This window comes from Diadema antillarum, unplaced genomic scaffold (genome assembly GCF_040938485.1).
Source record: "Diadema antillarum isolate AM-2024a unplaced genomic scaffold, OU_Dant_1.0 scf00000046, whole genome shotgun sequence".
Taxonomy (NCBI): Eukaryota; Metazoa; Echinodermata; class Echinoidea; order Diadematoida; family Diadematidae; genus Diadema; species Diadema antillarum.
Genome location: NW_027270935.1, coordinates 1,101,964 through 1,113,982, shown reverse-complemented (window position 1 = coordinate 1,113,982; position 12,019 = coordinate 1,101,964).

The window sequence follows — 12,019 nt, the reverse complement described above, 5'->3', positions numbered from 1 at the left end:
GGTACTGGAATGTGCGCAAATGCATGAGAAATGAATATGAACCGCATGCCCATGGGACAAAACGCACGATTAACAAACGGGTGACGCATAAAACGTAAATCGAACGTGAGAGATCCATTCATATGACGGCTATCGGGCTATAAATACAGCTGTACTTCCATCATCTTGGGTCGTTCTGGCTCTATTACCTCTACACTTCACTTCACATCTCATCAGCTTCCATCAATAAGCCAAAGGGATCGAAAGCAAAGACTTGGCTTTGTCCTCAATATGTGGCTTCTTTTGCTAGACCTTTGAAACTACCTTCTTCATTTTGGTCCCAAATATCACTTACATGCAGGTTCATCCAAAAGTTTCTAACTTTACACAAAGTCACTTTCATACATGCCCGGTGTTACTAAAAAATATTAAGCTTTCTCTATGTTTTCTCTTTTTTGATTTTTTTCCAGATGTTTTATTATGGTGATTAACAGCTGGATCAACATTGCTTTCCTCAAGTAAAGACACATAATTATTCTTCATTGAACTCATCCAGTGCATTAGAAGATCATGAAGTCAAAGAATATTTTACTGCATTCAAAATATCAATTTCAAGTTGGGACATGGACTCAAGGTTTTAAGCAGTCTCTTTTTTCTCTCAAACAGTTTCTATGATACATCAATTCTAATGCACACAAGTAAGATGATTCATTTAGATTTCCGAATTCAATTCAATTCAATTCAAAGTCTATTTCATTTTTCGACAAAACATACAAGTTACACTTCTTTTGACAACAGAGAATAAGGTAAACAGAACCTTATGTATCGAAAAGAATGTAAAACAACTGAGGAGGACCTTATAGTAATTATACATTGTAGTAAAAAAAAAAAAAAAAAAACAGAATTGATCGAAATAAAGTACATGTGTAACTTTGCTTAAAGTGCGAAAAATGGCGAGACCCACTAAAAACAGTCCAAGCAACTACCCTGCGAAGGATAACGCCGAAATACCCTATATAGTCCATGGGCCAGGCCAGATATTGGTACCATCTGAGGTGGCAAAACCATTTTGGTGTCATTTTGTTTGTCGGCATAGATATGCTTATCAAGCTATGATAGCATTTCCAAATGAGTAGCTTAGTCATAGTAAATGAATTTTTAACCAATTTGGTCTCGTTGTTATATCCCTATACTTCTGAATCGAAACTAACCGCTATACAAAGAAGAGCACTGTCTTCTGTATGTTCCATAGAGCTGTAAAATGCAGCTCTATGGTATGTTCACAGGTGTTCTATTGTAAACGCGGTGCGCTTAGTCTTTATTCAAGGCAGCGAAGGGAATATCCAAAGGTTATGATGTCCACAGCGCTTAGTCTTTATTCTAGACGGTGAAGGGAATATCCAAAGCGTATGATACAGTGTATATCCTTTTATCTAAAAACAACAACAACAACAAAAGCAATTCCTCGTGAATTTTACCGTATCTTTTAATTATTTATCATTTTCCGGCGAAAACGCTACGGTGAAAACGCTGATAACACGCCAATGTCGCTTTATTTCCCTTCAACAATATAAGATAATGCAAAAACAATGTACCGGTACACTACGATACATTATAATGAATGATATTGTAAATGAACATAGTGATTTTTTTTTTAAACTGATGTATTTGTTGATAGGGTAGTATCAAAACAGTATAGATAATCCCTTTTATGAGGAACTTTAGAAATGATAACGGTACATTGGTCTAGATAAAGACTAAGCGCACCGCGTGACAGCTGTGGACATCATAACCCTTTGGATATTCCCTTCGCTCCCTTGAATAAAGACTAAGCGCACCGCGTTTACAACAGAACACCTATGGACATACAGAAGGCAGCGCTCTTCTTTGTATAGCGGTTTAGTTTCGATTCAGAAGTATAGGGATATAAAAACGATACCAAATTGGTTAAAAATTCATTTATTATGACTAAGCTACTCATTTGGAAATGCTATCATAGCTTGATAAGCATATCTATGCCCGACAAACAAACTGACACCAAAAAGGTTGTGCCACCTCAGATGGTACCAACAACCCATTTTTCGGGTCTTGGCCCATGGACTAATAGAGGATAAAACGGGAGAACCGAGCGAGCTCGCCGAACTTGGCTCAGTGCCAAGAGAATCGCCTTCCGTGTAAAGTCTATGGGAACCGACAAAACCGCTTCGACATGCGTGTGTTTAAACACACACCGTGTATTTTGCTCCCCGCGGATTGCGCTCGTTTTCCCTTAGAGAGAAGATTATTAGTCTTTCCTTTCATAGACCCTTTTTAAGAATAATCCGCGGGGAGCAAAATTCACACGCTCTCTGTCATAGCACAACATGTTCGAAAATTTTGTCCCCTTAGCCTCATTCAATCCGGCCTGAATTTTTTCAGGCTATCGCTACTGAAACAGAAAAACGCGCACACACCGCGTGCCTCCGTGCAGTTAGCCCAAGTGGAATGGTGATCGTATTGCTCTCTGGCTCGCCTTGCTTGCTTGGTTGCCATGTCTGCTGTGGAAAATCACTGTGAAACACATACCTCCCTGCATACACATACCATCCAGGCCCTATCAACCGGTGGGGGTGGGGGAGTAATGTTGTTTTTGTGTTTTTATCTTAATTCCTTAGTCGGGTTTCCTCGATACCAGTCAGCTAGCTGCCACTGAGACCATACACGGTTCAGTTTATCCCTGTGCACTAACTAGGCAGAATTATTCAAATCTCTTTCCACCTCCCTGATGGTATGGAATATACGCTGTCATGACTGCATCGATAACATTTTTTGAAGACTAAGATTGCGTTTTGTGTTATATCTACTTGGGACTGTGATAGTGTCATAACTGAAAATACAGCTGTAGTTCCAGTTGAGGAGATGTGTGATACCATCGCGTCTTTACAGTTCGGCGAGTGTACCGGCCACGGGCAGGTAGGAGAACGAAATCCATTCAGTTGCCAAAACTGGGTTTTGAAATTGCGTTTGATCGTCTATAGAAGATGTTCTTACTCTTATATTATAGATGCGTATATATTAATATGTCCACACTGCAGATGGCTGTTTTCTCAGTCTCAGAGCGGTACGTTTTGATACTGGATGTGACTATTAAATACAGATTTAATAATTGATACATCATGAACATGATTTGAAAAGAAAAAAAAATGGTTATACGTTATTCTCAAGATACAAGTCACAACTGTATCTTGAAACTCGAAATCAACACGTTCTGAATGATGCCAGTTTTCGTTTTGTTTTTGCTTTTGATGTTGTTGACACCCTTGTTGTTTTTGCCGTGGGTGCTTGTGCTTGTATGCGTACGTGAGTGTGTGTGTGGGGGGGGGGACTGTGTATTTTGCTTATTTTTCGTGGTATCATCATGCAACGACTATGTGCACTTAGTGTGGTTTTCGATTTGTGCAAATTGTTGAAACCATCTTAGCGCGGGTTATTACAATACTTGGTGGATGTGAAGACTGTGTGTGGTATCTCCCCGGCTGGTATGTGACGCTGCGACTTGTCCGGCCTGCATGTGGGTGTACAAGGCCACCCAGCTCACTGCAAGCGTGCAGCGCTCGCACGAGCCAGCAAAATCCGCAGAATTTCCAGTCATAAATCGGAACGACCGGCAATGAGAATAGAGATAACGATCGCAACGCTTCGTTGAGCCGCTGAATAGCCCTGAGAGGGTATTTCAGGTTTATCCCTCACAGGGTACTTGCTTGGACTGAAAAAGACAGAGCTTGTAGAATGTAGGTCCCTCTGGAGATTTCCTAATGCTATGCGAACCTTGTCACCATGGGTTTTAATTTTGATGACATAAATCTTCCTCTCATTGTCTCATTTTCAACTCAAAGTTCACCACTTCTAGCATCAGAGCAATGGAAGTCATAACTTTTAGCCAATGAATATCCAATAATTTATCTCAGCCGATGCCCAGTCACATTCATGTGCTTCATCGCCCCGTGACAGCGAATCTGATCAGGGCTGCATTTTTACTTAAATCAAGAAAATTGAGAAAGACAATTTTTGCTACATCATTGCATACAAAGAAACGGTTATCCATATTACCATTTTATTGATTTCATTTACGTTTTTTGAAAGGGGAGGGGTGTCAGAATCGCTTTTCAATATAGAAGAAAACGAAAGACAAGAGAAATATCATTTTAAAAAGTCTTCATATTTTTGAAGTGTGATTTTCCGCCGAAAGTGGGCTAAGAAGCAAAATCCAAACAAAAACAAGAACAAAGTCCTCATATCTTTGCTGCTACATCCATCCCACCTAATGTATTTCATGCAAAAAAAAAAAAGGGGGGGGGATGCAAACATTAGATTCCTGTAAAGTGGATGGGTGGGGGTGGGAAGAGAAAGCCCTCCACCAAGCTCCTCATCTAACCCTTTTTAATGATCTTCTTAGAGAGAAAGAGAGAGAGTGTGTGTGTGTGTGTGTGTGAGAGAGAGAGAGAAAAAAAAAACCAGACACGGATTGAAGGGTCTGCTGAAGTGTTTATTGTCTCTGAAGGTATCTTATTAAAACTGGTCGCGCGGGTTGGTACCATGTTACCGATTCCTGAAAGCATGTGTATACCACCAGCTACTACAGACTGTCGTGGAAAGACTATTCAGGGTTTTGGCACCCCATCTTCGTGCGCACAATTCATTTACAAATTGGTTTTCAAACATCGCTCCGGCAACAAGTGCAAGGTGCAGTCTTCAATATTGATAATGCTTGCAACCCATATTTGACGGGGCTTACTACTACAGGAAATGACTGCAACGTCCATCCCAGAGGAATTAATTATTTACTTTGTAAGCTTGCGGGGGGGGGGGGGGTGTGCATGTTTACGTACATCGAAAGTATACTTGTCGGAATGAGCATGTATTTGTTATGATGACTTTACGTAGGAGCCGCGAGTGTGCTTCTAATTTTGTATTTTCTTTTTTTTTTTCATAGGGGGTTAAAACTATTGCAGTATTGATGATGACGTCCATGAATTTCATGAGTTTTCAGCTGCTATACTGATTCACTGCGCTCATGGTGTGGTCCGGAAAACGAGAGGTGATCGGTAGCGCGTGACTGATACCAAGCGAATAACAACAGCAATGATGATAATAAAGGGAATTCTAAATGACAATGATACATTATCAATTTTCTCTTTCAGGGATATGACTTGCATATCGCGAGGAAATTGATGATTCAAACCATTTTATCAGCCGATGTGGTTCAACTCTGTTCTTTAGCTGTATCATATCTATGTTCGTTTTGTTCTTGTTTTTTATTGTGTGCATATGTAATGTAATGTATATCAACGCAGGGCTCCCTTGTAAATCAGGCCTTTGTGGAACTGAATGTTACTACCCTACTTTTAAAGAAGACTTAATAAATTAATTAAAAAAACTCACATGGCTTTTGCAACATGTGAAAAAATAAAGAAGTGGATAAACTGAATAAGATGAATTGGCAATTGTTTCCCATGACAGCAAAATCAAAACAGAAACCACCATGTGAATTTTTGTACAGTATCCGAGTACCACTTAGATGGTAAAATGTTACGAGCATGAAAACAAACTCTTTCTGTGTCAGGTCAGTCTAGTCAGGTCTATTGCAGAATAAATACCGTCCTTTCTCTTCTACCTGACCCTCTCTCATAGTATAATATAATAGTCACTCTGCATCACAAAACCATACATAGATTTTAATTTCAGGGCAGATTTTGAAGAGCAGACTCTTAGCTTTAAAATGATGTGTAGCTCAACTGAAATGGACTAAATATCTAAATACTGGAAAGAAAGCACACAAAATGGAAAAGTGTGAAGCGAGAAAAGGGGCTCTTAAGTCCATCTATTCAAGTGGTTAATCTTTTTATACCAAACCGTGCTAGCTGAGCAATGAATGGGACAAAAAAACAAACAAACGGATATAAATGACTGGAGCAACAACAATGAAGGGATTATCAGATTAAATTGAAATTGAGCATGCTCTTTTAACACATTCGGTCCATGATTAACGCCAACGTTCAAAGCAGTAGCATTATCCCTTCAAAAGTGATCAGACTTGAAATTGAAGAGTATGCAAAGGTTTATCAAGAAATGAAAAGGGGTCTCTAAAGACATGCCCTCTACCAAAATAAGTGTTGTAGAAAAACTACTGAAAATGCACTTTCCTAATAATTTTGTGATCCCAAACTTAAGGAAAATGTGTAGAAGGGTAACGCTTTCAGAAGATATGAAAACTTAATATATCGACTTTGTTGACCCGTTTCACTCTTTTTTGAGTCCTCACGCAAAATCAAGGGCTCCGATTTTTTGTTCGTTTTGTGATGCACGGTCACAATCGGTTTAAAGGAAACCAAAACCCAAAGAGAATGTAGATTGAAGGAAAGCAGCAAAATTAGTAGGACACATCTGTGAAAGTTTCAGGAGAACCGAACAATTGATGCAAAAGTTATGACTTTTTAAATTTTTGATGTTGAAACCGCAGGATGAGGAGACTACTAGATGTTATGACGTCATATGTCAACAACAACAGATTATAAAGAAATATAAAGAGAATTCCACAAAAAAAATCAATTTTCTAGCATAATGGAAGAGTGCTAGACTAATCGCTTTCAGAAAGCAAGGGGAATAATTGCTGCCCTAAACCTTCCAGCCTTCCACCAAGCTCCTCTCCTAACCCCCACGGTTAAGCCGGTCCGGTCATGGGCTTGTAATGCAGCTGTCATTTGTATGACGCACCTCTTGACCCCCGGGAAAAGTGCGTCATGGTCGCGTCAAGTACCACCAATTTGATGACGCGTGGTACCGTCATGGGAGCAAAATGTCCGTCACAATACTGACCCATTATGTGCGTCATAGTCGGTCATTTAACCAGAGTGTGTCAAATAGTTTGCAGGCACAAACCCTTGTTGGTCGTAAAGGAGTCTGCGCCAAGACTACTACATGCACCACTTTGGCACTGTCCCATAGGCCCTGTGTTGAAGCTTCAGAGGCTGCAGTGTAGTGGTGCGTGTATTAGTCTTGGCGCATGCAGACTCCTATACGACCAACAAGGGTTTGTGCCTGCAAACTATGTGTCAAAAGGTTCGTTAATGGGACCGTCATGTAATTTTGCGAGGCTTCTTGCATGGTATCCCTCCGTAACAGAATAAAACAAACTCACGATCGCGAGCCGGCCGAATTCAGCGGCTCCTGAAAACGCGAAAATGACACAATTTTCATTCAGTTTTATTATAACATACTGATACTCACTTCATTCTCGTATGTCTTCTTTTTCTATCTGATGTCAGACTAAAGGTCTTTTCAGAAGGTTTGAGCACAAATTTGCTCAAAAAACCACACTACCAAACACGATTTGTGATTAAAATCATCACATACAGCCCGCGGCATCGCGAAGCTCGCTATCCTTCAATCGCATTCACTGTTGTAGTGTAGCATCGACCGACCGTCGACCGTGAAATCTGCTGCAAAACCACGTGCGTGATGTGGACCGCGTTGTACATACAGTACAGGCGTACATACACGTGTATACAGAAGACGAGGCATGGCAGAGCAGAGGCCAGGCCGCGATTATTTTTTCCGTATTAAACCCTAGCCTGCCGATCGACACACAAACGATTATGGAACTACTGAGAGTCTTATTCATATTTATGAACAAAATATTTACGTCGATGTAGGGCAATTTGTCAATCAGTTGCAATACTGACAGTCTATTATATTAACTTAAAATAGTAAATTCTATTCAAACACTAGCCATATAAACCATGTACCTAACTTAGGGTTTAATAAGGTTCGTGTTTAAATATAGGCAGGGGCTTCAATTAAGCTGTTTTCGAATCGGGGATGGGGAGGCGGGAGGTTACGGAAAAAAATTACTGTGGCCATGCCAGGCCGTAGTTTCGCGAAACTAGATATAGTTCGAGGACATGCCATAGCAACGTGTAGGCCTATAAATCAAAACACGCATTTCTATGGGATGTCCATGAACTAGGGAACGGTTTTGAGAAATTCGAAGTCATTCGAAGTTGAAGTGGTCTTTTCCTATGCATTTTTAGGTGATCCGAGTGTCCTCTCGAATCACCTTCTGTATCTGTACGGATTCTTTCTTTCTTCTTCTTCTTCTTCTTTCTTTCTTTCTTTATTTATTTCTCCCCAAAAGTTGTGCAGAGGTCAGCTCAGAAAGTGCTATGCCTATCAAGTTCATACTTATACCATGTATGTATCGTGTCCCAAAGACGACAGATCTAGTTAGGTGATCCGAGAATCCTCTCGGATCACCTTCTGTATCTGTACTGATTCTTTGTTAGGTGATCCGAGTATCCTCTCGGATCACCTTCTGTATCTGTACTGATTCTTTGTTAGGTGATCCGAGAATCCTCTCGGATCACCTTCTGTATCTGTACGGATTCTTTGGTTCTTCTTCTTCTTCTTCTTTATTTCTCCTCAAAAGTTGTGCATCGATTAGCTCAGAAAGTGCTCTTCCTATCAATTTCAAAATCATACCATATATGTATCATGTCCCAAAGACGACAGATTTTATAAAATCATAGTGATCAGTCGACCGTGACGTCACTATGACGTCATTATATGAAAACACATTCTCATTCATATCTCATTAATGGAATGGAATTTTTCAATGAAATTTACGTCACATATAGTTCAAATCAAGTTGATTCTACTTGTGTTTTCAAAATTCATCTATACCCTTAAAACGTGCGCGTACGCGCGCGTTGAAATATTTGTATGCTCAAATCGAGCTCCAAATTTTTTTGCACACGTTTCAGACCATTTAGAGCATTTTTTGAAAAATTGAAAAAATCGGACGGACGCGTACGCGCACGCGCATATACGCACGCACAGCTCATACGCAATAGAAATTTCCCGTTTTTTTACACTCATCGGATGTCTGAAATGTCAAGAAATATTTCTACCAAGTTTCAAGTCAATCCGACTCAATATGACGTCATACGGGCCCGTCAAAGTTGAAATTCCGCGCGCGCGTCAATGGCGATATACAGTGCAACTATGCCAAAAAAACGCCAATTTTAAATCCGATTTTACTCGTCAGGATGGACGGTAACCCCCCATTTTCTTTACATATTCTGAAAGCTGATGAGTTGGACATGTTATTTCATGGGTTGGCAATGCTGGCAAAATGATTAAAAGATATCAAATTTCTTAATAAAGTAAAAAAAGTAAATTTTCAAAATGACGTCATCAAATTTAAAGTTCACTCGAGCCTATCTCACTTATCTTTTGCCAATTTACACCCATATTTCAGTATGTTGTAGCTTATTAAATGATCTTTCATTAATATAATTACAACCTTTTGATTGGATGACGGCATCACCTCGTAAAAATGGATTGAAAGTCACCTTGTCAAATTTGACCAGTTTACGTGTTATCTCTATGGGAGTGCAGTTTTTCTGGAAATGAAAATTGATATGACTATCTTTATCGAGCACTAGCTCACTTATACTTCGGTGAATTTCTCCCAAATTTTAATATGTTGTAGATGAGACTTTGGGCTATCGTAAATGTGCCCTTTGTTTTTTCATACGATGTCGGGATCACGTCAAAAAACTTGGTTGAAATTAAAGCTTATCTTCGATGTATTGAGATATTTCTTTCTTTCTGCAACTTTCTTTGCAATAACTAAAAAAAAAACAGCCCCTATCGCCCCCATATTATGCACATGTTTAGTTCATGTCACGTACATTATTTCATAAAAAAACAACTACTTGATCGGACACCGTCTTGGGTATGTAAATTAGTGTTTCATCCTGTATCTTGGTGAATACTTGACCGAAAGATCGGTCTGTATCACGGATCCCCTCCGTATACACACCGAAGTCAATGATCCCGGCTCCTGTGTGGAGCATCGCGCACAGATCAAACGTCGTTGTAAACCAAATTTCTGACAGCTTTTTTACATTCAAACAAGTTTGAACGTGACGACGGAACAGGCTGGTTGATGTGTGTTTTACGTTGAAAATTCGACCGAAATGTTGGATTATTCATTAATGTGGTGTGTGAAGTCTATTCTTGAATAGTTGATTTAACTGTACAAGCTTAAATTTGCCGACCTAGGGCAGTGAATTAGACGCAATCGAGAAGGGTGAGGTACCTCACCCAATTTTCCATAGAGACAGTGGTTAAGAATATCCACACAGCAATAGGTACTGGTACCGGTACCTTCCGTCTGTCTACGGAGGACAGATTGTCTTTATCGAGCAGTAGCTCACGTACGTACATGTACCCTTTTCGGTGAATTTCACCGATTTCACCATATTAACCGTATGTGTGCCTATGTATGCCTGTGTATGCCTATGTATGCCAGAAAATCACAATCTCACGGATGGACATGCCATCGCTGTGCCTCTGCCTCACATTCTGAGAGCTAAAGACATAATGCAACTGATTTATCTGTGATTTCATGCATCTGGACCTGCTGAACATGAATTTTGTGGTTCTGTCCCTGCTGCAAACACCGCTGCAAACAACAGTCTTTCGCGCTATAGTCCCACACATTCATCTTCGTGTCATGGACCACCAGTTCATTATGCAGAAATTGCAGTGACAATGACGATCTGCTGTAAGTTTTTTTCTGATATTGCATACACCACAGGACCAATATTACATGCCCTCTTGCTACAGTGACCTGTGTCTCTCAGCCTTATATCCGTGGAAACCCTGAACTTAATCAATGTCAATGCACAGTGTGCTTGGATAAACTGATACTGAGTGTTACTGTTACATATACATGTCCTACGGCTACTGAACTGTGTACTGTGCATACGTGTTTTATCTGTAGCGGTGCTGAATGCTATGTGCAAGCAAGTTGTACGTACTTCAGTCGCCTAGCTACACTGCTTGTAGACTACTGAGTATCTCATGTGACATCTGAAGTTAAGCCTCATCTTCTCAGAACTTAAAACCTCCCGTGATTATCACCAAATGACTATCACAAGTGTTCTTCACGTGACGATATATAAGAGTATTAGACCTACCTCGAAGTGAAGATGAATTGACTTATGCTCTACAATCATAGTCTCAGAGTGCCAATGTGGATTTAATACAGCTACAGTCCACTGGCTGCTTCTCTGCAGTCAGTATGCCTGACCTCGCCATTTCTGTTCGTCACTGAGTATAGCACCGTACTAAATAATAGTCATCACTCCAGATTCCAGTACTACTGTCACACTGTCTGTCGCACCTGATACCCCAATATGGAGACCCGCAAAGGGAAAGCCACAAGTACTGAAGCAATCATTCAGGCTTTTGGAGAGTATATCCAGAGTCCTGATTTCCTTAAAGCCATCAAAGAAGCTGTTGAGAAAGCCATGAATAAACAAACAACAAAGTTTGTCCAGCGCCTTGACCTAGTTGAGCAAAAGTGCACCAGTCTCAAGGAGAAGTCCGATCAACATGATGGCTGCATCTTTGACCTGGAAGTATCCCTCAAAGCAAAAGATGCTGAAATAAAACGTCTCACCACCGCTCTTGATGATCAAGCAACAGCTGTCAACAATCTCAAACTGACGATGAATGAAGCAGAGCAATATTCTCGCCGCAACTCCCTGAAGTTCCATGGTGTCAAAGAGAGCAGACTAGAAGACACAGACCAACTCATCCGCCAGCTCTGTTCCGACCAGCTCGATGTGCCCATTACTCTCAATGATCTTGACAGATCGCATCGTGTTGCCCCCCCGCAACGACATCGCGACATCCCAGCCGTCAAACTTTGTTGCCAGCAACAAACAGAAAGACAATAAAGAAGACCATCCTTAGTAAATGTGACTTGGAAAGCTTTGACATGGGCCTAAATTGATCCCAAATAGGCACTCAGATATTGGGTAACTTGTTGAATTTTGTGTATTTTTTTTTCTTTTTGAATTATATGTACACACTTGTATATCTCTGATTTTCTGTATAACTTTTGCACTTCTTTTCTTTTACTTTTTTTCCCCCAAATGTTTGAGCCTTGTAATAGTTTGATTACTCAAGTGGTCGAAGACAACGGAAC